Source organism: Glycine soja, chromosome 3 (assembly GCF_004193775.1).
Source record: "Glycine soja cultivar W05 chromosome 3, ASM419377v2, whole genome shotgun sequence".
NCBI classification, from domain to species: domain Eukaryota; kingdom Viridiplantae; phylum Streptophyta; class Magnoliopsida; order Fabales; family Fabaceae; genus Glycine; species Glycine soja.
In genome coordinates this window covers 44,879,675-44,898,915 of record NC_041004.1, presented here as the reverse complement: position 1 = coordinate 44,898,915, position 19,241 = coordinate 44,879,675, and positions in this window count along the sequence as shown.

Genomic DNA, 19,241 nt, shown 5'->3' with positions numbered 1-19,241 from the left:
AAAATGAAAGTGTTCATCAATCTTCATTGAAAAGCTAACAATCCGATGATCCAAAATACACAACAAATTAATGGACTTGGCTGTATACTAAAAAGGGTGCAGGTGCAAAACATCAAATCCTAGTAAAAAAAAAAATCTCATAAAGATCACCTAAGAGCAAGATAAAGATAGATGCACGCGTTACACACGTGCACGACACCAAATATCAACAAGAAAGCTAATGGTGAGTTTTTCTTACTCTTAAACTCACGGAAATTTCTTTTCACAAGGACTTAAACATTGAAATTTTTTAAAATACTTAAGGGCGCATTCAATTAGATTTTCAAATTTTTTTAATTTTAGAAAAGTATTAAGGTATTCGATAAAGATTTCTAAATAATAAAAATAAATCTTGTGGTATCTAATTAAAATTATTATAATTTTTTAAGAAATTCAATAAAGTAAGTTGATATTTAATTAAGATTTTTTACAACTTAAAAAAAGTCTTTTGGTATTTAAAAATATACAAATTTCAATAAATTTTTTTGTAGGATGGATTTCATAAGATTTTTTATGATAAAATATACATTAAATAATCTCATTCAAACCCTTGAGATTTCATGAGATTTTTTTTTTTTTTGCAAATTAACATGTTTTTATTTTCTTATCACTCATAATCTCTTGTTTCTTTGTTGAAAGTAATAGTTATTCATAATTTTTTTTATTCTTTCGACCAATCATCAACATGTCCTGAAACATGTAATATGAGAGATTTTTCTAATTCTTTCAATTTGGGGGACATCTTGACTACATGTTTATGTGTATATAAATGAATGCGAATATATATTAACATGAGAAATATATAGTTTTAATGAATAAGAGAAATTAACTCATGTATAAGTGGATAAATATATAAATAAGATTTAAAATAATTGTTGAACATATATTTTTATGTGATGGAATCATTATTGTGAGAATAATTATAAGTATATATACTACTGATAGACATTATGATATATAATTTTTATATAATTAACATGATTGATGATTAAAAGGGAAATAAATTTATTGTGTTCATAAATATGTTAGGGGAAATTAATTTGTTATATATGTTAGGGGAAATTAATTTGTTATGTAATATGTTTAGGCATTTTTTTGTATAAGATGAATTTTGTTTAAAGTGTAAATTTTTTATTAGATTGATGTTGAACAAGTATAATTTTTTTAAAACTACTATAATATATATTTATTATTCGTGACATGCTATATCAATTTTTTTAAGTAAACAACTATTAAAAAATAAAAATCTTTAATGATGTACTAAATATAATTAAATGATCATATAAAAGATTTACACTTTATACATTAATCATCAATCAAAATGAAAACCAGTCAAATATATTTGCATGTGTGAGGATTATGCAAAGCTTGTACTTCAAATATTGGACACGGAACTCGAATTATTCTTTTGTTCGGCATAATTTTGAAAAGCTTAATTAAATGTGATTACAGCCAGGAAACATCATCACAAAGACTTAAAAAATAGCAGTTGTAATGCAAAGAAAGAATATATTAATATTAATTAAAGGGGCTGGGTCTGGGTCTAAGACTCTAAGTACAAATGGGTATTCTAAACCATGGCCCTTGCAAATATCTTAACAATAAATATCTTAATGGAGATATTTTACAGATTCCAGCAAAGTAGACAACTACACAAGGGCCAAGGCAATGATGAAGAAAAGCGAAAAGTTGATTTCCCCGCAACAGCAGTACCTTGCTCATTACTGTTAATATAATTGGATATTTTTGGGATCAGTACTCTGTATGTTAAAACTTGCAATCGTGGTTTTGGTTTATACTCACTAAGTACTACTTTCTACGGTTCAAGAGAAAAACTTAACCCAAATAGAGAATCAACTTTATTTAAAAGACTCTCCTTTTGTTATAAAAAAATTTAGAAAACGCCTGAGCCTTACGCTCCTGTATTGTGCATGAACCAATTAATAAAGCTGTCTTCCAACCACTGAACCACCTTTCTTCAGTTTTCACTTCCTTAATGGACGATTATGCATTATTATTCCGGACACTCCAGCTATTGTTGTTTTCTCATGTTTTTGACATAAGCAGGTAACTGATTTAAGTTAGCGCGTTCCACTGTTCTTTTTATCATGGCATTGATATTAACAAACAAATTATTTTATACTAGCATGACATAATTTTCTTTCTCTCTCTAAGAGAAAATAGTTTATGCACGAATGAGATAAAGATTTTTTTATGCTATAATTCAATAAAACATCATCATATGTCAAGTTTATTAATTTCTATTAAAAAAAATACTTAAAAAACTATACTTATTATAATTTCCGATTGTGCGTCTGAGTTTATAGGTTATACTATAATTAGAACTAACGTCTAGTGAAATCTTACATATAACAAATCAATCTAGACCCTAGGGATTTTATAGGTTTGTTAAAGTATGTTCAAAATCTGTCAGCTTTGGTAAATCTAGTTAAAAAGTGACATTCTAATAGCTGTCAATGCATATTGGGCAAATTAAATTACAGAACATGTACTGCACAGAGTCATGCACTCACGCTGATTCAATAACACGTTTCTTACTAAGAGAGGAAAAACGAGAAGTGGCAAATGGAACCCCAACAATTGTCAATTTTTCATGACCAAACGGGGAAGGGGACATAGCCAAGATCAACCCTATGACTGAGTGAAATTAAACCAGCGGACCAAAGAAAATGTGCCTTTGCCAAAAGATGAAATGGAACAGTTTCAAATGTTCCATGTCAGCTTTAATTGGACCATAAACACTGGTTTGAATCAGATTCTCCACCCTTAATCTCAGTTAAAAAAAGTGGCCTAACTTGTACTATAAATTGAGAGGCCCATAGCCTCGAAGTTCTAACCCAACACCACAAATACTACAAGTTCCTATTTCTAGTCACTAAAAGTGACACTATAGTCTTTCATAGCCAAGAAATCAACAATCATAACCATGGGTGGCAAAAACAGGCAAAGGAAATCTTCTTTTTTCTCAGTTTTCAACATTTTCAAATCCAACAACAAGCAAAGAGGAGGAAGCAATTACAACACTTTTTATGATGAAGGGCCAAAGGTGTCAGGAACCAAAATATGGCCTAGTGACGAGGACAAAGGTCGTTGGGGGGTGGCTGATCCTGTCATTGACATGAGAGCCACAGCTTACATTGCTCAATACAAGAAGCGCGTTTCAGAATCCGAAATTCATTGCCAAGCTCAATCCCAGCACTAGACAATTTTTTCATATGGTTGTTCTTTTATTGTACCTACGTTGTACTTGTCTCTAGTTATTATTGATTAATAAGCTGTGAAGCAGAACAAAATCATGTTTAATATGAATAACAATAACCACTGGATTTCAAAGTTTTTGTCTTGGATGTTGCCTTTGATACCATGTTGAAGTGAGCAAAAAATGATCAAGCTTTCATTAATATACAAAAATATATACGCGCTGAATTGGTAACAAACTGAACTACTTCTAAACTAATCACATTTGTCAACAGCAGAATTAACAAAAGTTGCTCACTGTTAGAAGAGTCAAGAGCTGCTATGAGTTTATAATATTTGCCGGAACATATGAGAATGTTGATTTGCAAGTATTAATATAAAGAATTAATATGGCAGAATAGTGAGTTATGGCGCTTCACCATTTTCACCTTTAATTTGTTTCTCCTTTTTCCAAGCAAACAAACACTCGTGGGGTGGTTTGATGTTAATGGACAACTGCACATGGATTCCCTTGCTACTTTGATATGACTGACACTTGGGACATCACATTCACGCCTTAACCTGTATTTGTCAATTGTCACTAAAGAATATAACTTGATTGTTCATTTGTTGTTTTGAGTCTTTTGACTGGAATAGACTGGAATCATTTGTAATAGAAGTTTATAAAGAGGTGGGGTAAAAGGGAGGAAATGCATCACTCTATTATATTCTTGAAAGGAGTTCTTTTTTTTAATTGATCGGGCAATCACATAGTTAATTAATAAAGTAAAAAGATTATAAATTAAGGGAGCGGGGAGGAGAATTGTGTATCACTGTGTTGGCTTGTTTACACACTTGATTGAAAAATCAATCTATCCTATTATAATTGATAAATAATTTTACTCTTTAAATATGAGGTCAAAAATTTAATTCCTATATCTATGTGTATGAAAAATTTAGAAACATCGGTTGTTTAAACAAATTTTAGTATTTTGATAGATTAATTTTTGGCTTTTGATCGATATTTGTCTTGTTTCAAATAAAAAAAAAATATTTCATTGAAAAAAGTAAGAGATATGAAAGAAGATAAAGATATTAAAAAACAAAATAAAATATATTGTTAACAATGTAATGACAAAGGAAAAGTATTAAAAAAGAGAAGGGAAATTTAAAAAAATGTCAAAATTTTATAAATAAAATTAAGTTTATGTTTTAATTTGATTATTATTTTCATATGAGGAATTTTACTGATAGAATCTTTCTACTTATTATAGGATTGGTCTATTGGTAGGAGGTTGAACAAATGCATGATGCTTCAAGCTTGATGTTCATTGCCGCCATTAGGACTTAGATATTATTGCTTTAATTTTGGTTTAGGTATTTTATTTATGTTTTTAATTGTTTGGTATTTCATCTAGGTTTCATTGCCGCCATTAACATTTATTATTTCACATAATTGATATTAAAATAATCAATTATATCTTATACCAATTATTAAAATTATTATAAAAAAAAAAAAATCCAATCCATGTGCACACACTGAAAAAAGGAGAGGAAATTAATTTTTGAAAAATATCAATTATTAATGTTGATAGCTGTTAGTTTAAAATTTCGTTTCTCTTTCTAGAATTAATATTAATAGGACATACTAAAAACCTAGCTAGAATACCAAACAATTAGAAATAAAATACTTACGGCAAGTGAAATTAATTTTTTGTCCTAATGAATTCGGGGACACCTGTATAGTATCTTACGCGGAACAGAAAAATAAAAGTAACATGATATATCTAGCCATCTAAGTCGTTTGGTTTATGTTTATTTAAGTAATCATAGTGATTATGTAAGTATTTAAAAATAAAAAAACATTAATTGTTTCAGAAATATAAAAAAAAACTATATATTTTGAAGATTTGAGTGAATGCCAGCTCTTGGAATCCTATAGACTTCCAGAAATTGGAGTTTGTGGTTTTCTTTAAGAAGCAAACATTACCGTACGTTGTACATGTTTCTTATCAACCTCTTTTTGTGCTTGAGCTCCAAAGACTCCTAATTCGCTTTCCCTCCTTTTTGGTATCCTCCCTTTATTCCGTCCTTCACAGTTACCTCTTACCCACCATCTTTCACCTTATCAAGTGTTATTAGGTTAAATTTAGAAAGGAGGAAGTGTAAAATCTCCTGTGAATTTTTCCTCTTTGCAAAAAGTACACTTTGCACGACTGATTTTAAACTTTAGGTAATATTCCAATAAATCTCTTTTTTGTCTATGTGCTGTTAAAATAATGTGCAATCTGTTATTCTCTCAAGCTGTATGCCTTTCATGTATATAATGAATCCGACCCCTTGATTTTTTTATTAAAACCATGATCATATCTTGTCTAATAATATTTTGAACATCTTTACATTATAAAAACTGGGTCCTATATAACCCTTTTTTTCGTTGTAAATGGTATATGCCACTTGAGCTAGCCAATTAAAACGCCTACTCATTTAATATAGTTCCTCCAAAGCAATCTAATTATTTTTGTTATCCATCCCACACTGAAATCGAAATCGTATCATGATAGGTTTCACCACCAATTGGAGAACGCATTCCTCAGCGCCATCATTGAAATATATGTCCATGAAATCGTCTAATATATATCGATCTTGTCGAGCTTTATTCATGCCATGCGAAAAACGTAATATATATATATATATATATATATATATAGAGCTCACAGTGATGTAGCGGAAGATGACGACTCAATTAAGTACATGTGTCCATTTTTATCTTTATAATAAGATATCTAAAATATTACATAAAATAGTTAATATTTGTAGTAAGAAACAATCAATTAAGGCTTCAAATAATTCATCATATGTGAATGAGAAACTCTGGTTATTTGGTATTCAATTAAACATTTAATAACAAGATCATAACAACAACAACAACAAAAAAATCAATTTAGACAAATTTAAAATTTTTGAGTGCCACTCCAGAAAGAAGTTTAAGAAGAGTTTATACGTTTTTGTCTTTGAGAATGGCTTGAAGGGTTTGGTGGTGGTGGGGAAGGAAATGTAGAATAGGTAAGCCCATTATTGGTGGCACAGAATTACGTGCATAAAGAAAAAGCGAAAAGTACTGGCAATCAATTAATAATAATTAACGTGAATCTTCACTCAGGTGAAGAGAAAGTACAGAAAAGCATATAGCCAGCATTATTAACAGTACCCTACCTAGCTATTACCCTTCACAAAAAAGCTTGTTCCGGTCAAGTACGTGACTAACGGACCATAGCAAATGTGCTATGGTACCTTCAAATTGTCGTTTGTTACCATGCCATCTCATCATCAACGTTGATTTGAGTCCTCATGTTCCCGCTCCTTTATCAGATTCTCTAGTATTCATCGCTATTCATCAACCATTTTTACAATGCTGACCTCTTCAACGTGCTATAAATTGAGATCCTAGCTTCATCAAGCTAAACAGTGTGTTCATTCAATATTATTAATTAAACAAAATAAAAAGAACTAGCTAGCTAGATAGAGTGTTGTTGATCATATCATAAGCCAAGAAAAGAAGAGTTATTAATTATGGGAGGTAAGTATTCATTTAGTTTCTTGTTTGTTTTCAACTTGTTCAAGAGTAATAAGAAGGCGAAAGGAGGGCGTAGTGATCATGGTCGTGGCTGTGAGATAGTTCGTGATTGGCCAAGCGATTACGACAAAGGGACTTGGGGGGTAGCTTCGCCCAATATTGACAAGAAAGCTCGTATTTTCATTGATAAGCAAAAGAACCGTGTTCACCATCAACCTTGATCTGACAAGAAAGCTGCATGCATAATGTGAAAGAATATATATCACTGTATTTGTTTATTTCTATGGACTTAATTTAATTATTATATATACATAAAGTGATCATATTGCTTTGCTAACTTTTAGTTGTATGATAATGTTATATATATATAAAATAAATTCTATTTAGTTTATATAACAATTCTGTTTTAGTTTGTTGCATATATATGCTTCTTTTATTTGCACTATAGGGATAGTTTTGTTTGTAATTTATGATTGCCAGAGAGTGCATAAACATTCAGTGCTTACTCCAAGTAAATCGTAATATAAGATTTAAAGTAAAACATGTCTTTGCCCTCTAAAGTAATTAAAACACATTCTAAAAAATACACATAATGAATTTTTTAAAACTAAACAATTTTAATGATTTATTTCCTTGTCATTTTTTCTAGGATTTTGTAAATTATTTTATTTAAAATATATATTTTTTCTATCTCAATAATTAGTGCAAAAATTATTTATAATCACTTGTCAATCTAGAGACATAAAGGGATACAATAGAAAAAAATATGGATAATATAATAAGAAGGAAAAAAAATTAAAAGTGTCGATTAGATATATGTACAATGTTATTGTGCGGATGATCATATATCACTATATATGATTATCAAAACATTCCAAGCACGGCAAAAACCCATATCATATAATGTACAATATACAGCTTTTGGAATGAGATTTAATTTTCTGAATCCAATATCAGTAATCTATTTTGTTCAGACCTATTTCTTTATTTATGTATTTGAACGATGACGACAGGTTTGGATTCAGGTCGGCCTATGGAAATCCTAATTATACAAAAATTAATTTTCAAAATCTTAATTAATTTCAAACTGGATTCAGTTGTTTGACCTTAATTAATTCGTTTTGATCGAACACCCTTAATTTCATGCATGAGTAATACCAGCTGTACATAGAAATTCTATTTGTTCTCATGGGGAGTTTTTTTTTCTTTTTCCAAGCACAATATCGCACGTTGTGCATGCATGCATATTTCCAATTCTGTCTGATCACTTTTCACATGCTTTATGGTTTTGGTTCCTAAAAGATCCCCCCTTTCTTTTTTCTTTTTTTTTTTTCTTTTCTGCTCGTCTTAATTTATTCCTTCCTTATATTATTTACCAGCTTATTCTGACATTTTGGTAATTCCACTTTGGAAATGAAGGTAAAACAAATAAGCAAATAATGCTGATTATAAATTATAATGGAGGAAATTATACCCTAGCTACTTCATCACCGTCGTCCCACAATCTTAAAAACAAAAACTGGAGATAGTATGTTGTATAATAAAACAGTAATCATAGTATGTCATAATAAGAACCGGTGAATAATACAATAACAGTAAACATATAATAACAGTCGGGAAGCGATGGATGCAGGGCGCTATCTTATGAGAAAAATTAATAATTCAGGTTCTCAAGAGCTTAGGTTCTCATGACATTGGTGCTACAATTATGTAGGATGTATTTTTTTTCGTAAGGATAAAAAATTACGTTTTAAAATTAGATAGACGAAAATAATATGTAATTTTCTAGAGGAATTAAATTTGAACATTAATCATTTTAGAAAAGTCTAAAACATACTGTACCCAACTTTTTATATATATAAATGGAGTGAAGTGTAATATTTGAGTAAGTTTGCATAATGTCATTTAGATAAATCTTAAGGTAGTGAAATGTAATTTACTCTTTTGTTTAATTTTATTTCTATTTCTCAGTGACATATGCCACTTCCTACAAAAAAAAAATAATTTATATAAAGTTATAAAGATATTTGAGTTTAGAGAAATGCTAGTAACGTAACGTACGTACTATTGACTCACTTTTTTAAACACATTTAGTTATCAATTAACGAGTTTTTCTATCCCTCATTTTATGATTTTTAATAAATTTAACTGTTATCAATTAAATGATCTTTAATATGAGTTATAAGATAGTTATTGGATCCATATGTTTAAGCTTATATTTTAAAAAAATGTTTTTGATAAAAATATTTTTTAAGTATTGATCTAAATTATTTTATCTTAAAATAACAGTTTTTTTTTTTATAATTTTTTAAGAAGCAAATCATGTATGTTTCTTAAAAAATCACTTTTCTTAGAAAAGTATTTTTAAATTATTTTTTTAGATTTAAACAAAATCACTAATTATAAAAATTAACAAATTTATTATTCACGAACCATTTATGTTTCTTAAAAATTCATTTTTTTAGAAGATTATTTTTTAAATTATTTATTTAAGTTTAAATAAAATGATTCATTATAAAAAGTTAATAAATTTATCTTATAGGATATTCTGTGATAGAGTGATAATATAAAATATATATATATATATATATATATATACTTTTATAGTATACATTATTTCTTAGGTAAAATATGTTTAGTCACTTTGATTTGGTTAAAAATTGGCATTAGTTCTCATATTTTTACTTTGATTAATTTGACCCCGAATTTTGGAAAAATAGTGATTCTCTCTCATCACATACAGTTTTTACTGTAAGTAAGGATAAAAAAAATACTGCTTTTTGAAAAAAGCCAGCTGGAATCAAATTAATTAAAGTTAAAATCCAAAGATTAAAATCAAGTTTTACTTAAAGTACATAAATGAAAACATATACGTATTCAACATATATTTTTTTATTACAAAATTTTTATTTTTACACTGTCAGTACAAACTCCTTTAGTGTAAAAATATATTGCTAATGTTAAATATTACACTTTTTATAGAGTTTTTTTACTTCTAATTGTAATACTTTCCACAACATAATTTATCCTGATATTTCGACAAACTAATTTAACCGCTGAAATGATGAAATGACACTGGCACATAACCAATATTCATCAAAATGTTTCCAATTTCCCCGCGTCACTTCACTATATGAGATTAATTTTCTTAGTTTGTACCTGGGTTAATTAATTTTATTTAAAATAATTTCTAGACAAAACCATATTCACAATTTTTATTTTCTAAAAAAAACTCCCAAAAATAATCAACCAAACATTTTTTTTTTAAAAGGTAGGTAAGAATCCCGCTTTTCTATCAACTTCAGCTTTAATTACGTGTGAAGTGTTTCAGCGAATGAGATGTTCCAACTTCCATCTACCCTCCCAAGTAAATAAAGACGAGTAAACACAGAATTTGGGGAGTGTGTGGGTTTTGTGGAAATTATCCCCTTGTCTTGTCTACATCCATCTATTTTCTTTCTTTGGCATTTGGCATTAAATAAATATTGTCTTCTTTACTTTTTTTCTCACTAATGGTTTCCTTCTTTCCTTTTGGAATGAAAATAAAAACAAAATAGAGTGCATATGGGTTAGTGATGCCAGGCTAAAAGGAAATGGTATCTCTAAGTGTTGTACACCTTTTGTGTTACAGGACATAATGGTGACCATCTATGCAAGTAAGGGTATTACACTCAACCTTTTCAAGATACCTGCAGGAGTCCTTTTGTGTGTTTCTCATGTGTTATTAGCCGATTGTTTTGAGACGCTTGCCTTGAATCCCCTTTTTCGACTTCCATGCTTCCCACACAACATTTTTCCACTATTGCTTTCTTGTCCAATCGGAAATCTCATATATCGAAACTTGTTTGATATATATATGTTAAAACTCTTCGTTTAGTGTTTTTTTTTATATCAATTTGGTTGAGCCAATAGGCCCAATACCATGATGGACGTACGTTTCAAGAATATTAATATTCTAAAAAAATAATTATATGTTTTTAACAATCAGAATAATAGAATGAATGGTGTGGGTTTATTCATTACTATAATATGCATAAATTAGTTTTACTAAAGCAAGTGAGTTTTTTCTTCTTCCAAATAATATAAATTGTTGATACACTCATACTAAAATAATTAACAATTTCATATATATATATATATATATATATTTTAAGAATATCAGAATTATAAATTTGGATCACACAAACATATGTTAGTAGTTACAATTAAAAGTTATTGAGTGATCACACGATCAATTAAAAAAACATATTTTTTTAATTAATCTTAATTATTTAAATATGATTTAATTAATAGTCTATATTTATAGTTTTTATTTATCATAATAAGAATTTTTCTCATTTGATATATTCCATATACAAAGACGCTTCAAATGAGAACACGTCTTAGAATAAGAAATGAGAATAAATAATAATAACTTTTCGATCAAGATTAAATTTAATAGTTTGTTGATATTAAAACACAATTATAAACTCATCTTATGAAACAAATAATAGAATGGTGAGGATGGGACCAGAGTGACTCTTCAAAATATAAATATCATTTTAGTTTTTTGGTATTAAGGAATAAGGACGGTGTGACATGGATACTAATAAAGTTCATGCTTCGTATATATGGGTCTGAATTGAATGGAGATTGATCAGCAGGCAGTCAACATGCTGGAGAATAGTCAACTGGTTGAATCTAGCTGAATTATAGACTGTCCAGTAGAAAGCAAGGATATGGCCGTGTCTGTGTTCAAAATGCTAAATTAAGGCTAGCTAGCTTTACCCTTTTTAGCCTTGAATGTAAACATCAGTCAAAACTGATATTTGTAATTAGAAGCTGAGAACATTCTCCTTTGAATCATTCAAATAATTGTTTTACCACAACGAACCAAATAATCAGGTTTCACTTTTTCTTTATACTAATCATTATCACTATTTCACTACATAAGAATAATATTCTGACTATGATCCACTGCGGCGAACTTTTGCATTGTATTGAAGCCTGCCAAATATACTACAATTATTTATCGAGAAAGCAGCATCTAGTCAAATTGCTTCTGAGTTACATATTTTGAAATTTGAACTTCTAGAACACTTCGTTGCAGGCATTCCGTCTAGTCGTCTATACATATTAATGCACCTCACAGTAGATGCTGTTGGACTGGGATAGACAAAATATATCAATATAAAAAAAATATTCATATAGTATGAGTATCTAGTTTAAAACAAAATCGTAATGTGTCACGAAATGTCATTGAACTCAAATTCGCAGCAGTGATTCATTCATCGATCAATCGTCATATTTTGAGTGTGCTCATTGTCTTGATTTTTGATTGTTTTGGGGTAACCAGTATTTACTATTTAGAGCTTCTAAACCTTGGGCTAACATTCAGAGAAATCAATTATGCAGAAAGTTACATGTTGAAGTTTAATATGGGCATTGTTATTGGCCCTGACACCATTGCTATTTGTCCCTACAAAGTGGCTGAAACATTTTTTTTTTCTTCTTAAAAATGTTCTCCCCACAAAATCATGTTTATGCTATAGTGCATGCGGTGCAAACAAAATATAAGACAAAAACGTGTTTCTGTCTTATATTTTGTTCATATCCCGACAAACATGATTCCGCATACAAAATATATAATGAAATCATGTTTTTGTTTAAGATTTTGTATGTGGAAGATTCTTTTTAAGATTTTGTACATAGAATTGTATTTTCATTATGTAATTTTTAAGCCAAAACAAATACACACAATGAAAACATATTTTTGTATACAAAATCTTAAATGAAATCATAATTCTGTTTCAGATCTCGTACACAAAATCACGTTTTGTTGTGTTTTTGTTTTGACTTAAAAAAAAAGGATTGGTGTTTTTGAAATGAGGGATAAATATTTTCCATGAGTTTTAAAAGTTGGTAGGACCAATAACAATTCTTGTAGAAGTTAATAGCAACTCTAGTTTAATATTATTGGGTACACAAAAAACAATTTAGAAAGAAAGTCATATACGCCAAAAATGGGCTGATTATGGATGTGAAATCACTTGGCCCAATATAGAGCTCGAAGTAGTGGGAACTCTGATAATTTTCGGATGAATAAATAAGGTTAAATTATTATTTTTTGTCTTAATTTATTTAATAGGTTCAATTTGATATTTATTTTTAAAATTTTTAATTAAGTCCTTTATTTTCTTAAAATTGGTTCAAATATATGATTCTTTTATTTTTAAAAGGTTCAATTAAATTTTTATTTTTTCTGTTAGCTTCGAACATTCAAAAGAAAAGGTCCAAATTTACTTTAAAATGAGATCAAATTGAACCTATTTTATAAAATAATGAACTTAATTGAAACTTTCAAAAATAAAATCCAAAATGAATCTAATAAATTAATTTAACCAGTAAATTTATTTTTTTATTTGGTAATAATTTTGCTACATTATACATATTGTAAAGAAGGTAAAAGACAAAGAATTACACAAAAAGTTAAACAAAAAAGAGGAAACAAAATTAGGAGTCCTCTTGTGAGGAGTAAATTACATTAATCATTCTTGAAATTTTGTAAAATTATGCACAATTTCCTTACTCTTCTAGTTATACACTAATCTTCCTTAATTTAAAAAAATATCATATCGATATTTCTTATATGTTCCACTAACCCCTTAATTATTTAAAAAATATTACACTATATTTTTCTATAAGGGAAGTTGCTATAAATAGAAAAAAAACTGTGTAAATTCACAAAACTCCAAACTAATTAATGTAATTTACTCTTATAACATGTGGCTTTCTAACTTTGTTTAGAAAGGTTTATTTGAAGGATAAGGCTCCACTACTTCCTGTTGCACTGCAATGGCATAAATATTATCATGATGATGCATTTTCATGGGAAATTTAATATTTGGGCCATATAGAATATTTTTAACACTTTATGTGTCAATAAGCCACATTTTAATATTTTAACAAAATCTTTTTAACGATTTAACGCTTGTTCATTGTTATATCTATTTATTAATTTTATCATAATACTCTGGTGGAATTCATTGATGATTGATTGAGACTGATTAAATGTTTGGCGTTTTGTTTGGAACTTCAAGTTTAGCATTACACAATAAAAACATATTTTCTTTATGTATCTTTTTACAAAATACATTAAAAACATGTTTTTATTGTGTCATTAAGGGGTGTGGCTCCCAACACAAAACAAAAACATGTATGCCTTGTATTAAGAGTGTGTCTCCCAATATACAATGACACGAATTCACACCCCTTGCATAAGATATTTCATAAGAGAAACATGTTTCCTATATTTATATATTGCCTAAAACAAAAATGTGTTTCGGTCAAGAGTATTTTGATAAAAATAAATCAATAAAATCATAGCATAAAACGTGTATTAAGTCATAACCCAGACCTCCTTAAAAAGGTGAACTAAGTAGACTAGTACAATAAAAAATAAATCAAACTTGTATTCTAACAATCTCAACCCGTGAACTTATGCCTATGATGAAGGTAAGGTTTTTCATCTAAGAAAGTTTTCATTTACCAACATTAATTATTTGATTAACTTTCGTTAGCATAAATATATTTGTTGGTGGGGGTGGGGGGTTCAGATCGAAAAAAGAGGCTAAAAAAAAACAAGTACGAGACGTTTAAAACACAGGAAAGGCACAAATTTAAGCAATTAATGAAACCAAACCTGAGGTCTGAATAACTTAAGCTAGAGATTGAAAACAAGACACAAATTAGCCAAGTCAAATTGATGTGAGAGAAATTGTTGAAGAATAAGTCACATGAGTTAGGGATATAAAAAAATTATGACCAAAAAAGGGATATTTTTACACAAACAAATCAGTCAAACTGAAAATCCATTTATATACACTCCTTCACGTTCTTGAACAAGAGTACGTACACAAAAATTCTAATCAAATTCGATGCCATATATATAGCTTCTAAATGCTCGTAGTTGCTTCAATGAATTAAGTTGATTCTTGTAGCTAGCTGTAGGCCATATGGGGTCTTACTTCTTAGGCCAGGCTAGTACTACAATACAACTACAACAAAATGGCCTTATTTAACTAACACCTAATGTCACGTGTATAAAGTTTTCAAGATCTGTCCAAAAAAAGTTTAAATGCTCATTATACAAACCGGATAGTAATATACAAATTATAATGGTTCCCCTTTATGGTTTTGTTCTTATTGTCAAGTCCCAACATATAACGAAAAGAATCAATGTTTTTCTCTTAACTACTGGGAAGAGATGTAATGCACGCTTGGATTATTTTACTGTGCCTTAAAAAAAATACTATTTTCCAAAATTAAATGAAAAAAACTTACATACAATTTATAGATATTTTTAGTAATCTGTGTAACAAATTTTTTCATTCAATACTAATGCAAATTATCGAGATAAAACTCTCATTGAGATAAGAAAAACAACAGCATGAATCTCAAAACATCACTCATAATTAATCATTAATCATATATGACAATTAGGTGTTGCCATGGTGGACACTCCTGAGTTTCCCAAATACTAGTTGCTGTTGCGTCAGAAAAAGATTGGTAGATACTTTTTTTTGGATGTAAACATTTGAAGAAAAAAAAAGTCTAAAAAAAGAGATAATTTAAATATATATTAGCGTAGTTGCATAATTGGTTTTACGTGTAAATAATCAGATAAATCAATTCCCCTACGCATTTAGTTTGCAGTCTCAATTATACTTCAGGGCTCAGGCACCGTCAGCTTATATTGTTTTTTTTTAAGAAAAAAACTTTTTGATAAAGTTTAAATAAAATAAGTAATTATTTAAAAAAATAATAAAGTTAAACTAATTGTGTAACTCTTCTTCCTCGCTTCCTAGATATTCCATGCACGTAAGATATGTTGTTACTACTTTAATTTGTCTATTGTTGTTTCACTTGTTTGTGGTGTGTCGGATTGGGGAGTTTCTAAATTTGGCTAACGTACAAAGAAGCCTCAATGGTGAGTTGTTTTTCTGCTATAAGAGTAATATATATTAATATCTTTTTAAAATATTTTTAATTTTCCTAATATTTTATCAAATGTTTCGTATAAAACATAAAATATATTTAATATTTTCATTCAATAATTAAGGAGAGATAAAAACATTCTAGAAAATTTAAATTATTTATGCAAACGTGCTTTAATTAGTTTGAATCCCCTGCCCTTTTATAAGTGTTTGTTTATCAATTTGTTATTGTAGTCGGTTATACTGAATACTGATATCCTTGCTACTAATCCATCTATTCCCAGATTTTTAAGGCAACAACAATTAACAATTTTAATGCAATGTACCAAAAGTATTCAAGTTTATTGTATCGCAATAAAGTTGGTTCTTCTAATTTTTTCTGATCTGATTTTGAGTATGCTTTACGCTGATATCTTACCTGCTAGATATGTCAACATTATTCTTCCAGGTCATTGAAGATTTGATAAAGTTGGCTATTGCCTACTGGCTTATTGCGTGTGTCTATTATTGAATATATCAACTTAGTAATATAACACATTATTTAAAAAAAAAAATATATATATATATATATATATTATTAGCTAAATTTTATTAAAAGTCTTTGTAAATTTCTGGTACAACTTTTTTGGTAGAAAATTTGTAAATGAAGTTGAGACTGGTATAGTTTATAATTTTTTTTTAAAAATTATTAAATAATATATCAGAGTATAATATGTTTTGTTTTATTTTTAAAAAATTATGATAAACTCATATTTGAATATATTTTAAATGTGAGTTTTCACGTTTATTCATATATTTTGTTTGATAAAACTCATTTTTTGGTATAAATTTGTGAAAAAGTATTATAAATAAAAAATGATGAAACCTCTTCTTAGTGTCTTGTAGTCATACTTTTGTATTCCTTTCATAATTTTAATGAAATTTTTTTTCATCAATTAGATCTCTTATTTATTATTAATTTGAAATTGATCAAAATTGATTATGAGAAATTTTAATAAATTAATTAATTGATCATCCTTGTTTTGATCTTAATCCTTTAACTTAATATGATATTTTTATAATCAATGAGTACTAATTAGAAAAAGTGTTATTAAACTATGACAAAAGGCTAATAATTGAATTTGTAAATACAGGTAATTAACAATATGGGTTTTTGTTAGAGTTAAGAAGAAAAAAAATAGGAGTAAGTGTGAAATCACAATTCAATATTGCTCATTATATTGGTAATTGACAATATAGGTTTTGACCACAACTATATTTTATAAAATTATTAATTGTTTGAGAATAAGATGAGTTCTTCGAGTCCGACATCTAAAAACTTTTAGTCATTATTATTACTTTCTAGGATATATCTACCCTTCTTGTGCGAGTATTGTTTTTTACAATTTGATATAATTTCTCTAGAGTTTTGTTTTTAAATTTTGAAATGTAATATTTTTATCCTCAAATGTTATTTCAACCACTTTTCATTCTTTTATAAGCGTTATTTAAACTACATATCGAAGACTAGAAAATTCTATATTCCTAAATTAAAGGAATAAGAGAGTTATATTGATAGTATATTATAAAAAAATATCTTAAAATATGTTATTATCCTTACTATAAGTTATCTATTTACCACTGTCCATAGCTAATTTTTTAAGAGAAAAAAGATATAAGCGAGACAAAAGTTAGTTTTACAACGTGTTCAATATTATAAAATTGTTAATTTTTATGTTAATTATTTTAAAAGTCATATCAATGATAATTTATGATTGAATAATAAATATAAAATTTTACATTACTAGTCCATCAACATTAAACTCATTTTTAATACAATTGTGTCATTATTCAACATGTTTTCGTCTCTCTTTAACATTATTAACATTCTCTCAAAAGAACATTTTTAAAAAAATTATTTTATAACAAAACTTCAAGGTTTCCCCCTAAATATTTATATTTTATCATATGAAATGCTTAAAAATTTTAAGCATTAAATTAATGAGTTTAATAGTTATATATTGATGATGTAAAATAATTTTATAGTATTATCTAATCATAAATTATTATTTTTAATTACTTTAGAAAAAAAGAGTTATATATTTACAATTGAAAATATTTTTGAATTACTAATTAAATGATGGTATAAAACTTTCTACTTTTAGTGTATAACACTTTTTTTCTCTATCAGATAAATTATTTACATATTAAAACTATTATTATTCTTTACGGAATATTAAACAACGATAAAAAATTAAAAAAATAATTTAATGAAAAATAAAATTTAAATTAATTGGTCAATAAAAATTTATAAGATTAAAATTGCAATGAAAAATGTTTAAAAATGTCTTATTGACTAAATTTTTAAAATGATTTTAGTAATGATAATATCTGTAATTTTAAAGGATCAATGAAAAAGTTTTTCTTTTAATAAAATATGGAAAGCCAAATTTGATACGCATTTGCCAACAGAACAGAAAGCAGGTGTGGGGCCGTATTTGCTATTATTAATCGTAAAATTTTGACCATGCTGACGTTTGTTCTGAGAGTGACTACTTTTTTACTTATTTTATGCTACTTTTTATAACAGTGAGGGAAATATATATATATATATATATATATATATAAAAAGAGAAACCTTCTACCCAATAAAAGATAGACATCTCTGTCCATGGTTTTACAGTAAAACAATAAATTAATATCTTTCCAAAATTACCCTTTCCTGCACATTCATTCAGATTCTACCAACAGCCCCTCTTAGTCCCACGCGTTCTCAGTCGCATTCTGTCTATCTTGGCAACATTAATTATTGACTCTTATAATTATTTGTTTGTTTTTGCTCATGCTTACTATATAATTTTATTTCTTCAAGATAGATACTTGTTGGGATGGGACAATTATTATTCCCTGAAATTTCTCTTACCTCAATGGTCCTGAAGATCCACCTAGTAGATGTTTTGAGCCACTTAAATCTGTGATCGTATAAGCACTACAGTTTTCGAAAATTCAATTGCTGCAGCCATGAATGAGGGGTGTGGTGACGTGAGAAAGGGTAATTTTGGAAATAAATTCTTTAAAGGGTCGGATGATATAACATTTGGGGGAGAGGGTTTGGAAAGTAATTCATCTACAAAATAACTCTTTTTACTGACCCAAAATTAATAATTGATGTGCAGCGAAAATTCATGAGGAGTCCCATTTCTTAAGTGAAGAGAAACGGAAAGTTACTATTTATAGTTTCTAGTTTAATACGGATTAAATATTTTGAAACAACAACCCCAACATGCATATCGTGGACATGACCTATAAATTCAATTAGCATCACTTTTAAGTTTTAATAGTTAAATTTTGGATTTAATTTAATTTTTCATATTGTAAAACTATTATATTATTAATAATTTATGCTGTCATATATATTATATTTTAAAATGTTTAGTATAATTTGATAATACAGTGCCAATCATTTTAATAAT